This window comes from Cucumis melo, chromosome 6 (assembly GCF_025177605.1).
Source record: "Cucumis melo cultivar AY chromosome 6, USDA_Cmelo_AY_1.0, whole genome shotgun sequence".
Classification (NCBI taxonomy): domain Eukaryota; kingdom Viridiplantae; phylum Streptophyta; class Magnoliopsida; order Cucurbitales; family Cucurbitaceae; genus Cucumis; species Cucumis melo.
The window spans coordinates 16,459,342-16,473,722 of record NC_066862.1 but is presented as its reverse complement, the minus strand read 5'-3'; the positions used below and the strand labels follow the sequence as shown (position 1 = coordinate 16,473,722).

General features: G+C 31.5%; 1 long non-coding RNA gene across 2 annotated transcripts; it reads left to right on the top strand.

Moving 5' to 3' along the window:
- The first annotated feature begins 765 nt into the window (after positions 1-765).
- Positions 766-5,120, top strand: LOC103496800 (uncharacterized). Of its 2 annotated transcripts, XR_001763643.2 has the most exons (5): positions 775-1,088; positions 1,213-1,345; positions 3,443-3,578; positions 4,196-4,394; positions 4,883-5,120. It is a non-coding gene; the product is annotated as an uncharacterized LOC103496800 (long non-coding RNA). The 2 variants fall into 2 exon arrangements; XR_539244.3 differs by having other exon boundaries at positions 766-1,088; positions 4,196-5,120.
- The last annotated feature ends 9,261 nt before the right edge of the window (positions 5,121-14,381 follow it).

Sequence of the window (14,381 nt, the reverse complement as noted above, 5' to 3'; positions counted from 1 at the left end):
ATCGATGTGGCATTATTTCTATCGATATTTTTATATTTGCATATATTTGATAGAAAAATCCACGAATCACAAATAATAATAATAATAATAATAATAAACAAAATAATAATAATAATAAACAAAATGACACTAATATAAATATTATATATGTTTATTTATTTGAAAATAATAAAATATTTATTTACTAATTTAAATTTATTTTTTGAATTTTTTGTTTGTAAATTTTTTTCCAAAATATCCATTAGAAACAAAATTTGTGTAAAATTAAAAATTTGATATATCCATCAACATCGTCGATATTTTAAACGTTGGTTAAAACATAAACTTCCACAAAATCTCACAAAATTCAAAATTGATCCTTAAAACATACTAAAGCAATAATTAGTCAAATAAAAATCTCACGCTCATGGATCTATTAGACTATCACTGTATCTTAATAGTCAATACATTATTTTACTTGACAATTTAACTATATGTATTATACAACAGTAACTATTGAGATTGGTTATGTCACTAGAAGAAATCCGGGCTTTAATGTCAGGTGGAAAAAATGAAAAATGAGTTAATGTCGATTTTCAAAAGTCGGATGTTTAATGTCTGTTTTAAACTGACTTAAAGAGTGAGCTTAAATGTCGGTTTAACATCCTCCTTTTTTAAAAGCGACATTAAAGCTCGGTTTTTATTTTTTATTTTTATTTTGTAAAAAGTTAATGGTTTCTCTCTCTTACTTTACTCTTTTCTCTCCAAACCATACGATTTTACAATCCCTCTCACTTTCTCAATTTCTTTCCTACTCCTCTCAATATTCATCTCATGCCTTCGATCCCTAACTCTACTCCAAACAACCGCCACAAGAAATCCGTCAAGCCAACCCGTGCTCAGTCGTCGTCGAATCCAATACCTTTATCCCGCGGGCCCAACCTTGTTGTCGTCGAGCCACCACATGCCTAACCTTGTTCTCGTCTTTGTTATGAAAAAATTAATCAATTATTTGTCCACACTCCACTCTCTCCCATTCTCCCCCTTCTTTACACTCTCTGTTTCATATCTGCAACCAATTTCTCCTTTCCGAATTTCAACTTCTATAGGTCGATACTCCTATTCAAGCTTTCTTTGTGTTAAAAGTTCTTTGTTCTTTTAAAAATTGTTTACGGGCTGCTACTTTCACTGATTTCTTTCTATTTATTTTTTCATTTTTCTGCAATTTTGTAGGGCTTTCGAATTTTGTGGTGTTGGAGTTGGGTATTGGAGGTGTTGACCTAAATTGTTCTCTTCTCTCAACCCATTTTTAAAGTGGCCCAACCTTAGGTGAAGATGTATTTGTATTTTAACATTCTATCCATTGGTAAGTTGTTTTCTCCTAATCTAAGTTGTTTTCTCCTAATCATTTATCTTCACGATTCTGATATTGTATGATTTTTCTTGAATCTATGTTGCATTTCCTCGTTGCAAATGTGCAATTAGTAATTTAAAAATGACCTTGGATTGGGTTGTGTATTTTTATTTCTTGAGTGTTATTTTCATTACTTTTGGTCTACACTATTAACAAGCACCTTTGCATGTCTTCCACAAAATTTGGAAAACAGAAGATGGAATAAAAATTAGAAGAAAGTAATAAAGAAAAATTTATACGCCAATTATTAATTAAAGAAAAGAGAAAGAATAACTTTCTACAGAACAACTAAGTCAGTGCCATTTGAGACAACGATTTATTTTTTCTTTGCCCTTATCCTTTTCTTTTTAGTGGGATTTCGTGGTTTTGTCTTAACTCTACTGCTACGGTTAGTGTTTCAGTAAAGTAGTTTCTTGTAAACTAAGTTTTTTCTTGGAATAACGTTGTAACCTTATGTTTTCTCTGTATCCTTGCAAAGAGTTCTCAAAATTTGAAATAAAGCTAACATTTTTCTGCTTTTTTGGAGTAACTGTTCATATGCAAACTTACTGCAGAAAAACATTATTCCAAACTTAGTGCAGAAATTTTTTTTCAAGAAGTAATACATAGTTTATCTTCCAATTTACTTTTTAGCTTAAGGGATTGCATAGCTCACCATCCAAAGAATTTTGCTTCACTCCTTTGTTTAATTGCAAGATATCACCGTGAAGACATCCAATATCTTTCTAAACTTGTTTAATGAGTTTTCTATAGTTCCAAGGTGGTGGTCAAGTTTTTGACCAACCGGACCTAAAGAGGGAAGCTAAACTATGAAATTATGCAACAAATAAGATTCATAAATTAACTTTAAAGGTTTTAACCCATATCTAATTAATACATATATCTGTTTGTGAAATAGATAGTTTGTGGTATTGGTTGTTAGTTTCAGTTTTTGTTTTTATCAATAAAATGATTGCTTCATGTTATAATTTATTATCCATCTAGTTGTGATTACATTATGTTAATAAGGTGCATATAATTGGATAAAACATTGAAGATTCTGCACGTCTTATTAGCATTTCTAACTTAAGCCATTGTTTCAAAAATTTCATGTGCATGCTTGTTGTCGAACAAATGTCCCCTTGTATTACTTTTGTTTGATTTAATCCATTGAAACTCTCAGTAGTTCATATGGGACACAAGATTATTTAGAACAAATTTAGAAAAGTGCTACAAGTTCTAAGACTAACGAAAAACAAATTAAAGTTGTGAATTGTATTACTGGAAGAATAATATATTCAACCTTTAAGATGCTTTTTTCCTTTTTCTCTCTCTTTTTTAAACATCATTTACAAAGTTTTCTTTCTTAGTAGTTATATTCTTGCTCCGAGTTATTCAACCCCCAATTATTCTTTCAATTTTGTTTGTTGCCTTTTTCTTGTCTGTTTATTTGGGAGTTAGAGAGAGGAGAAGGATTTCTTTTCTTCTATATTATTAATGAAAGTGTTGAAATGGTATAAGCGGTTACTGATTGAGTGGTGTTTTTATTTTCCCATATTACTTGATCGCCACCAACACCAAATCTCTTACTCTGTGACCTTTTTCCTCAAACTCTCGACTTATATTTATTATATAATCTCACTATTTAAGCATAGTTTTCAATGACTTTCTATAGTTATTACATTAATATAAATGAAAATAATTAATGATATATATATATATATAGACACACTTATGTTTGTGTGTATGAGGTAAGCTTTGGTATGTGCTTGAGATTCGTTCAAATTTGAGTTCCTTTTGTTGTCCAGCTCAGATCCGGGCTAGACGGCCATCATTGACGCTCATATGCGAGTAAAATTCGTCATGCTCCATCCACGATTCAAAACCTAGAATTGACACTGGGAAAAGAAAGTTTTAACCTTTTTCTCTGTCTTGGCTACAACTTCCAGTTCTTTGTAGTCATTTTGTTTTGTATTTTAGTGTTGTTCTGTTTTTTGAGTACTCTAAATGTAGAACTTATGTGTTTTCTTTCACCATGATCTATTTGGTTATAAAGATGATTCTGTGCAGGAGCAACTTTAAGAAAATGATTGAACCATGGAACTATCACACTTTCAGCTGAAGGTCTTGCATGAGAATGAGAAAGTTATCGGTTCTTGCCAGAGAATGGGAAGAGGTGTGGTTGTTACCAGTATCTTTATCATAGGTTTGTTTTCTTTTTCTTTCTAATCACTGATTTAATGATTTTGAAGATGATAGATTAACATAAACTTACATGTAGGTTGTAAATATATTATTCGTGATCGGGAGATGAAGGAGAGATATGTTTAATGAATGCCCCTACAAATTTTTTGTGTAACTTACTAGGACGTTGATTCAACCAACCACCACTTAAAGATCAAAGCATACTTTGTGATTTGATTTTGTAGCTTTATGGTAAAGTAGGCGGTTCAGAAAAGTTCTTTCGTTATAGGTCTTCAAAAGTAACTTCTTATACCTTACGCATTCGATTCACAATTTGTATGAACATGTCTTGGATTGCTTTTAAGCCATATTTGTTTTCATCTGTGTACACATATCTAGGTATTTTTCTCCCACACTATTTTTTCTTTTCATTATCTTTGTTGATCCCATTCAAGATATAACAGGAAGTATCAAGTGAACATCCATAGTTGTTGGCATCTTTTAGCTAGTCACAATACATGACTCGTACATATCTTCTTTGAGAATGCTTTTTAATCTTGCTTTGCTGGCTTCATAGTTGGTATGTAATTTGTATTGTACTTTTTTTGAACCTAACATAATTTTTCAAATTTTATTTAGATTTATTGTTACAAATAATGGATCGAGACATGATGTTGCTGGCTTGAGGTCAGGATGTATTTAATTCATTCAACGAAAGGTGCTTGTTAAGTAATTTCATAGTGTTATGGAGTATGAATAACATGAAAAACGAGCTTGGAGTGTTGATTTTTCACGTTCTGAACCTTCCATGTTTGTATCAAGCAGTGATGACTTTAAGGTATTTGATTGAAGCACACACTATCTTGAGTTGGTGAAGATTATTGATTCAAAATTAGATTTGTGATTCAAAATTAGACTTGTGATTGATGCGCACAAGTGAAGATTAACTAGCAATTCTCTAATTTCTGCATTGCAATTTTTTCATTTTCTTCAATGGTTAGATTTGTAGCAGAAGATATTTGACTTGTCAACTGTGGCACTTGGAAAATACTATCCTTTGTTGAGTCGTATCTGTAATTAGGCAATATAATTTTGGATCCATGCTGAAATTGTTACTAGCACATGATTTGTAGAAATTGTCCAATACAATTGTGTATTACTCAAGTCTGGGTCAAAGGGTTAATAGTTTATCAGTTGTGGGTGTTTTGTTTTCTTAAACAAGTTCTTCTCTTGCTTACTAACTTCAAGTTACAACATTATTAGGTTCTTTCCATTATGTTTTTTCTGATACTATTCTCAGGTACATTGCTCCTTTTCTTTTAATAGGTCAAAATTTGGTACACATAAGACATTAGGGAATTGCTTATTGACTTCAAATTGATTACTTTAGGCGACCGTTGAAGGTTGAAGGCTTAGAAGGCATTTAAGATTTCTAATTATTTAGGATTTTTTTTCATGTACTGTTCTAGAATGTATATATAAACACAACATTAAGATTTCATTTTGTATATACAAATGTAAAAGACAAATATTATAGTTTCTTAAATAATATTAATTTCATTGATTTGTTGGCTTGAGAAAAAAATATTTATCTACACGGACCCAACGTTGGTCAATAAAAAATGGACAATGATAAAACAATTTAATTAAAATAAATTTGAAAAAACAGGCCTAGAACAAGGCAAAGATGTCGTTTTTAAAGTGACATTAAAGAGGTCTTTAATGTTGGTTCTAAACCGACATTAAAGGTCTTCAATAACACCATCAAGGATGTCGGTTCATAACTGACATTGAAGGCCTTTAATGTCGATTTTCAACGACATTAAAGAGGCCTTTAATGTCAGTTATAAACCAACATTAAAGTCCAACCGACATTAAAGGCATTTAATAACGTTCGCAAAGATGTTGGTTGCCAACTGACATTAAAGGCCAAATTTTTTGTAGTGTGTTCGCGATGTAAACCTTAAACCTTAGGATTCCTAAAGTCTTTTAAAGGTTCATGTAGCCTTGGTGAAAGGAAATTAAGAAGAAATTTTATTAAGTGCGTTAGGTGATAAGTGACACTATTGAAGTGTCATGGTATAAGGGACATAGTCAGTGTCTCAATGTAGCCTACAGTAAGAAAGGTTAAAGGAAATTTGGTTAAGTGTTTGTGTTACGGCCAAAAGGAGGTTAGTCGATCAAAGTTGTCAAAATAACCTCTATGAACATAAAGTAAGCGGCCATGAGTGAGTTACGCGTTTTAAAGATAGATTAGGTGGCCAACCATGTCATGAAAACCTTTAAGGACAAGGTTACGTGGTCATTATGCTAGGCGTTTAGGAGTGCCAATAACCTCTAAGGCAAAATGTGCAATCATGGCAGTTGCTAGGCATATTAAAGGGTGTGTTAGGTGAGCAAGACCATGCAACCAAGATATATAAGAAGCAAGCATGCAAGGGCCACATGAGATAGATCATGTGGCTAAGAGAGGTTTAAGGCGTTTTGAACAAGAGGTGGAGTGGAATCCAAGTGTCATGGCATGCAAACACTTAGATTTCGGCAAGTAGAAGGTGTTAAAAGTTAGGCATGTAAGGTTCATTATAAATAGGTAACTTGGACGATCAGAGCTTTCATTCTACTCTTGTGTTTTCTCTCAAATCAATCTCAAAACAACCATGAAACTACAAGGAATAAGGGAATTCTCGATGTCATAGTGCGTCAACCAAAGTACCAAAGCGTGTTGGCATCGGTTCTCCCGAAGTGATTTTCTTCGTCGGGAAGAACGTCAGGAGTATTCCATAGGGGAAGCTTTCTTCGACGCGCTAACGGGACGGTGTCGACATAGCCTCATCCCCAACGCTATCCATGTCGACTTAAATACATAAATTTCTTTTTTCACTTCACTTTCTCGCTTGGCCCTTCCCGAACTTTTTCGCTCGCTACAAACCCCACCTACTATCGATTTTCACAGACACTCTCTCCCTATCCACCGATATCTATCGTGAACCTCCCCTCCTCACCAATTTTCTCCTTGCCAATCCCCTCCCAATTACTAATTTCCCCCTTCACCCTTCAGTTCGACCACTCTTCACCACCTATTCTTTAAAGCCACCACACCTCCTTCCGTGCACCCTTTCACTTTCTAAGCAAATAAATCTCTTACATCCATTAGTTAATTTGCAGAAAACATGTATGTAAATAGTTTTAATTGCTTTAAATTTGTTTGAAGTTTCAATTGATAGAATCTATTCTTGTTATATTTGTTTGAAGTTTGAATTGATAGAATCTAGTGTCGTTCTAAATTAACAATGTTTATTTGCTTTAAATTTACATTATTTATTCATCTTAAAACAAATAATGTTTCATCTAAAAGAGGAGATGTGTTTGTTCATGAATATGTGTTGTTTAAATGTGTGTTAAACACTTTTATCTTATTTTTGTTATTTTAAATGAGTAAAATTGTTTAGATGTATGTAGAATTTAAATTTAGGTATATGAGAAAATAGTTGGTCTTTGTTATAATTATGATTATGAATATTTTTCTATTTGAACGTTAGCCAAACAAGATGATGCACGTTTAGTAAAGATATAAAAAATAGAACTATAGATAACAAACTTTACGACAGAGAACAAACAAACCCAAATTTGTGCATAAAGATAAATTATAACCTTTAAGATATTGAATATTAAAACTTATGCAAAATAAAACAACAATTTATATTCTTACAAACACAAAATATAAAATGTTTCTAACTTTTCTCATAATGTATATGTATGTTTATCGGTTTTCTGAATCGTGCAGTGACTTGAAAGTAAATCATTGATAAAGATTGGATTAAACTTTGAGATAAATTCTCAAGGGATTATACAAAAGAAGTAGCTAGATTTTTTGAAGTTGTAAAATTCCATCTTAATGATTTAGGAAAAACAAGATGTCCATGTAACCATCGTATGAATTTAATGTGGGAATCATTAGATGGGTTAAAACGACATTTATTCACAAATAGGATATCTCTCTCACATAGTAAATGAAGGAAATCAAGACAAGCGCAGCATAATTAAAGATCAAATTCTACTCTAATTGCATCTAAGCTATTTTAGAAATTAACATGCATCAAAACTACCCTAACTAAAAACAAAATTAGTGTTAAAGGAAAACTTCACTTCGAAGCCTCCCGATCCTCGTAATCTCCCCACGAACTCAATGTCAGGACCACCACTAGAGTTGACTAGCGATTTTCCAAACTTACCAGGTTGTGGGACTCGTAAGGTGGAGGAAATTGAGAGAAAGATGGAAATTAGAGAGTTAAGAGTTGAGCTTTGAGAGAACAAATTTGATATTATTTTGTAAGTCAAAATTACAAAATGAAAAAAAGTTTTCTTTTTTTTATTTTGAAAAATTGCCTATTTATATCATCATTACATGCCAGGTAATTGCATGTACTTACTTGGCTAAATCTCAACATCTAACCTTCCACTAACCATTAGTGGAACTTAGTAGCATGGTGTCTACATCTCATGTAGCCACTTATCCCAAGTGTTAGTAGGATGATCTAACAAAATATAAGATTTTTCCACTGAATTTAGTCCAAGGGCAATATGGTGATTTGACTATTCAAATCAGAGTCAAACTTTGACTTTTTCAAGCCAAAGTCAAAGTTTGACTTTTTCTAACCAAAAGTCAACATTTTGACTTTTTCAAGCCAAAAGTCAAAATTTTGACTTTGTTTCATTTTGTTCATCTTAACTAATTCCAACCTCCCAAGTATGAATCCACATTCATTTTTCCAAAATTCAAATCACATTTGAATATAAAGTCGATTAAAGTTTAAAGTCAACATTTTGACTTTTTACAACTTTGACTATTTCCTAATCTGAGCTTCCCAATATGAATTTATATTTATATTTTAAATATTTAAATCACATTTAAACATAAATCTCCTAAAACTTATAACCAAAGGTTATATCACATATATTTGTTGGTTTCTTTCTCTTTACCTAATTCGAACAATTCGAATTATTCCAATAAACTATTCTAAGTTAACTCCATATGAGCTAGCAGGAGAACCTAATGGACCTATAGATCATGGGCTCTAACGATCCGAGATTAACTTGCTAAACCCTTTTAGACCGAGTTAATCAACATTCATTAACTAACGGTTCATTCTACTAAAGTTCCGTAGTTGCACTCCCCTCATTATAGATATATTCGTGTTCATCTGATATAACCATGATCAGTTAGTTAATCCTTCACGGGTTGTTCGTAACCTTCGCTGGATCGAAATACCGTTTTACCCCGATATTACATCTTGTTCTTTAAGTTCTACTAATCCACTATTGAACAATTGGTTTATGGTCCAACCTATAAACTGAATCCCTCTTGAGCCAATGAGAGGGTGGGGACCCTTGTTCAAGACTTGATTCAATTCTTAAAGAAACAGCCTATCAACTAACCCTAAAGTGAGAAGGAGTGCATAAACAAAAAGTGAAAAAATAGGAAAAATCAAGATGGCAACTTATTCAGATGAAGAGAGGGAGAATCAGAGATGGCTAGGCCTACAGAGGATGAGAAGGCGCCGATGAGAGGGAGAATAGGAGATAGTTGTAACACAAATGCAGGTTGAGACATAAGGGAGAATTGGAGATGGTCGTAGAGTAAAGAGGATGAGAAGGCACCGACGAAAGAGAATCGGAGATGGTCGGCCATAATACGTGAGGGAGAATTGGAGAATGAGATGGTCTTAATATGAGGGAGAATTAGAGGATAGGAACTTGAGATTTGAAAAGGTGCCGACGACTGACAAGAGGGAGAGGTTGATCTAATTCCTACAGAGTAACTTTACTTTTATTAAATAAATAATAAAAAAATATAATATATATATATTATTAATTCGAGTTGGGTTGGGTTGAACCAAGTTTTTCAACCCCCAACCCAACTCGAAAAAAAACAAAAATTTTAACCTCAATCCAACCCACATTTTAAACTAACCCACGGTTAGGTGGTTTGGGTTGTCAGTTTATTCGGGTTATTCTTATAACTCTACCCATTGTGAGCCTATGATTTTTTTTTTCAGATTTTAGAATTGATCTATACAGTGCAAATATTTTTGTTGTATTCTTGAAAAAAAATTTTTTTTTTTGATAATTAGAAGAAGAAAAAAGAATCCACCATCCATGTGACCAATGAAACCTTTTTGTATTTAAAAAAAATACTTATTACACACAGAAGTTATAATGATTTATTATTTAATCAGAATAAAATAAAATAAAATAAAACATTAACTATTTATTTTGTTTTCACATTCTCTTATCCATACATGGGTACTTAAAAGATAAAGATTTGAGATTCTACCTCATTGTTTCAAATATTAAATTTCAAGAATTTATGAATTTGTATTTAATCTTAATTTTACAATTATATAAACAACTGTTTTAAGGATTTTTTTTTTTACAAACAGTTCAATTCTATTTATGTTTGCTTTTTTTTTTTTTTTAACCTTGTTTTAAGTTCATGTCTATATTTTTTTTATTGTTCAGGTTAAAGAGTTTGTTGATTTTGTTGCCTTAGAAGTTAGTAACTCAGTTCCTTATGGTGGGTTGATGAAGTCTCCTAGAGTTCTTGCTGACATTTGAAGTATGATTATTATTACTTTATTAACTGGGCACCAATTAATTTTATTTTTGTCTTCAATGGTTTGTAGATTATTAGGGGTTTGCTAGAGACTATCTATACTCTTGAAGAGTTACAAGTAGAGCCCCGACCTGTAACTATACTCTTTGAAGTTTGCCAAATAAATGGGAAGCATGTTGATTGGATAAACGGATCCAAGAACGTCGAAAGTGTCTATGTTGATGGTACTTTTGTTGCTTCCGGCTCTTCAATGCAAAAAGAAATCGCAAGGCTTAATGCTGCCAGTGTGAAGCTCTCATCAACTTGTCGGGTTCTATGGATACCAAAATTACAACAGTTGTAACCATTGATGGTATAGACGAATAGTTTGAGATTGAAGGGGCAAAGTATAAGCTACATGATTTTTGTTGTAAGAAAAAGAGGCAGAAACCAAATTACAGCTAGGTATATATATATTGGATATTTGAGATGTTGCATACTTGCATTGTTTGGACTCTGAATTAGGTGGTAGTTTATATGTTGTAGTTGTGGATTTTTCATTTAAAAGCATGCACCCTAACTTATATATTTGCTTTCTAACCAAGTAGGATGCCCGAACTCTTCAGTAATTTAAAATGAAATGCACTTTTTTCTGAAGCCTGCCTGCTTCAATTATATAATCTTATATCTTCATCTAACTATTTTCATTTTTTCTGTTCATTGTAAACGTTGCTGCATTTTTTCTCCAATTTTAAGATTCATTTAACTGATCAATGCTCACATGTTTTAGAGAAATTAGTTTCAGCAATGACAATGCGCTTATCAAGTAATTTTAATGTTATTATATCTGTACACTTATTTGTTTAAAACTTATTTTCTATTGAATCTCCACCCCTGTGTGCAATATAGTTTTACCTTATCAACTAAAGGCCTGTTTTCCTTCCTTTTCCATCTTATTCATTGATTTCTAATGTGAATGAAACTCATGGATATCAGTGCGGATTATCTCTTGTATCTCATTACTTATTTATCAATGAATCTCTTGAATGATTATTAGTGTTTGGTTATTGGGTGCTTAGATTGAAGAATGGTTTTTTGTTCTATTTGAGTGGTTAATAGTTATGGTTTTGCTTTTCTGTTTTTGGTTTTCGTGTGGTTATTCGATTCTTAGATGGAAGAACAACCTTCTAGGGAAAATGAGTGTAATCGACGGTTGGGTTGTTTGAAATGTAGATTTTGGAAGTCATATTATGGTTTTGTTTTTGTGTATATTCATTATTGTATCTCTCTTTTGGGTTTCTAGGTAGATGGAAGTATAGTTTATTTTCCTTTTTGTTTCCTGAGAAATGTGTATGAGGCTAATTTTTTATTATTATTATTATAACTATTTTGGTTTCAAATCTCTCAGTGACTTAATTGCAAAGGGGCATGGGATTAATAGATTTGTTAATATCACTCAAGTCTTTTTCAGGAGAGTGAAAAATATCTTAGTTCAATTACAACTATTTGATAAAATGTTGCTACGTGAATCCATTATATTTTAACTTGATATTGTTGTATTTTAGTTCAGGTTGTAAAATCCAAGTTTGTATTCGAAGGTAATTAAGTTCATCCAAAGTCATTGAGTATCAAGCTTCTTTAATTCAATTTGTATTTCTTGAACTCGAATTGGAGTCTGGTTTTTGGAATAGAATAGTTGGTTGGGGTTGAATGGAAGTAAGAGGTTTTGTATATGACAGTATCAAACAAATATATAAAGTTTTCGAAAGGTTCATATATTTATATATGGTGAAATATTAGTTTATGTTAAAGTTTTGGAATTGTCCTCATGCATATTTATGATATTGTTGGATCTCACTATAAGGATTACAAGGGCAATACAAGAACAAAAATATAATCAAATATACAATTTTAAAAAAATTTGAAATAGACTTGACGTTTTTTCAATGTCATAAACAAGTATATTATTGGCGTTTTTCAAATGTCATAAATAAGTATATTCTTGACGTTTTTCGAATGTCATAAACAAGTATATTCTTGATGTGTTTTAAATATAAAAAAAGTATGTTCTTGACGTTTTTGAAATGTCGTTAACATCAACATACAACCTAACGGTTTTTACATGTCATGAACATTTGTATACTTAACGTTTATAAACTGTCAACATTTATTATTCTTAACATTTATTAACTATCATGAACTTTAATTTTCTTGACGTTAGTTTCAATGACGGTTTTAAAATCGTCAAACCGTCAAAAAGTAATAATTATTGACTGCCAAGGGAGTCTATTTTTTACAATAGTTTCAACTCTAATACATTTTTATTTTTCTTTCATAATTAACAAACCTGTGTTTTTCTTTGTAACTAACCTATTTTTGCCGATAGTTTGAAAAAAGATATTATTTTTGAAACTAACAGAGGAATGGTAGAAATAAAAAATAAATAAATAAAAGAAAAACCAACTTAATTGAAAATTCCATATCAACTTTGGTGTCACACCATAATTCTTTTGATGGTGAAGACTAAATTCTTAGTTCGTAAAAGTTGTGGCATAAAAGTATTTTTTTTCTAACCTTATTAATTAAATATATAGTTAGGTAGAGTTGACCAATATATCAAAAATTAATTCACCCATTCTATAATATCCAAGAAGATATACATTTTATTAATATGGAAAGAAAATTGAGCTGATGAGAATTCCAACTCAGTGCCGACTTGAACCCCTTCAAAAGAATGTGAAAGATAAATCATAATATTATTGAATTGGTCAACTAAAGTTTCTTTAATAAATAAAATTAACCCTCCAAAGTGGTATGAATCGTTATACTCAACTTGTTTGATGACCTAATTACTTTTTCTACGCATTGTTTCATGGATGAATTACACAAATCTAAAAGTTGGTTGATATTAGATTTCGCCACGTACCCAAGACGACGCAGAGCTGCAGACATCCTTAAAAAGGGTTTAATTTTAAAAGCGAAAAAAAAAAGAGTCGCCACCAATCTTCTTTTTTACGGTATGATTGGATACCAAAATAAAGTAAATCATTTTAAATAAAATAAAAACTGGTCTAAAAAAAGTTAGAGTTGAGTTCGAGAGTCATTTGTGTACAGGAAAGGTGTTAGCACCCCGTAACACTCGTTTAGAAACAGTGACGAAATTTAATGTCTTGAATAAAATTCATTTTTAAAAAAAAATTATGTGTTATTTCATTGCTCCCCACTCCAATATTTGAAGCAATGATCCCATAAAATAAGTGGGATACACCCATTAATTAGACTATATTGAGGAAAAATTCATCACCTTAAAAGAATGAGAAACTATTACAATTTCTCAAATTCTATCATAGGTTAGTCTTCGAATAAAGTGTTTTTTTTAAAACATTGATTAAATTCATTTTTTTCTTGGGATCAAATCTCGAACTCTTACAAATATTGATGTAACGTCCCAAATTAATGTAATTTATTTTTAAAGATCTTAAGTTTAATTTTGAAAATTTTGGATTTAATTTTCTTTCAATTGTTGAAATATTTTTTATCTGTGGAAATTGGAATTTATTAGATATTTTGAAAAATATCTAATTTTTTAAAGTTGGAGATTGGAATTTATTAGATATTTTGAAAAATATCTAATTTTTTAAAGTTGGAACTTTGATTAAAGTTGTTTGTTTTAGGAGATATGAATTTAAGAGAATTTTGGATAATTATATAAGAGTATATAATTATTTTGAATTTAAAGTTTAAAATAATTGTATTATGAAAATAATATAATTATTAGAGAGTGAGTTATTATTTTGGAAAGATAAAGTGATGTGATTGGTTGAGGAGAGAGAAGTATTGGTTTTTATTTTGGGAAAAGTTAAAAAGAAGGTAAAAAGAAGATTTTGTGGGTTTTTAAATGTAGGGAGAGAAATAAAAATAATAGTAATGTTATTATTATTATTTTTATTTATTAAGGCATGGGGAGTTGTGCACTTCATCCCTTCCAATTAAAACCCTAATCTCACAAATGAAAAAAAACCCTAGCCACCCCTCACCATCGCCACCTCCTCCGTCACAGCTGTCTCTGTCTCGATCAGCCGCCTCCCTCCTTCTTCCGCCGCGTCGACAAACGTTCGTCATTCGACTGCCGCACACACTAAAGCTTCCCTTCACGTGATCCTTGGCTCAAGCCACCTTCGTTGCTCGTCCGTAGCCGTCAGCGTCTCTGTCGCAAGTTACCAGTCGTCCGCT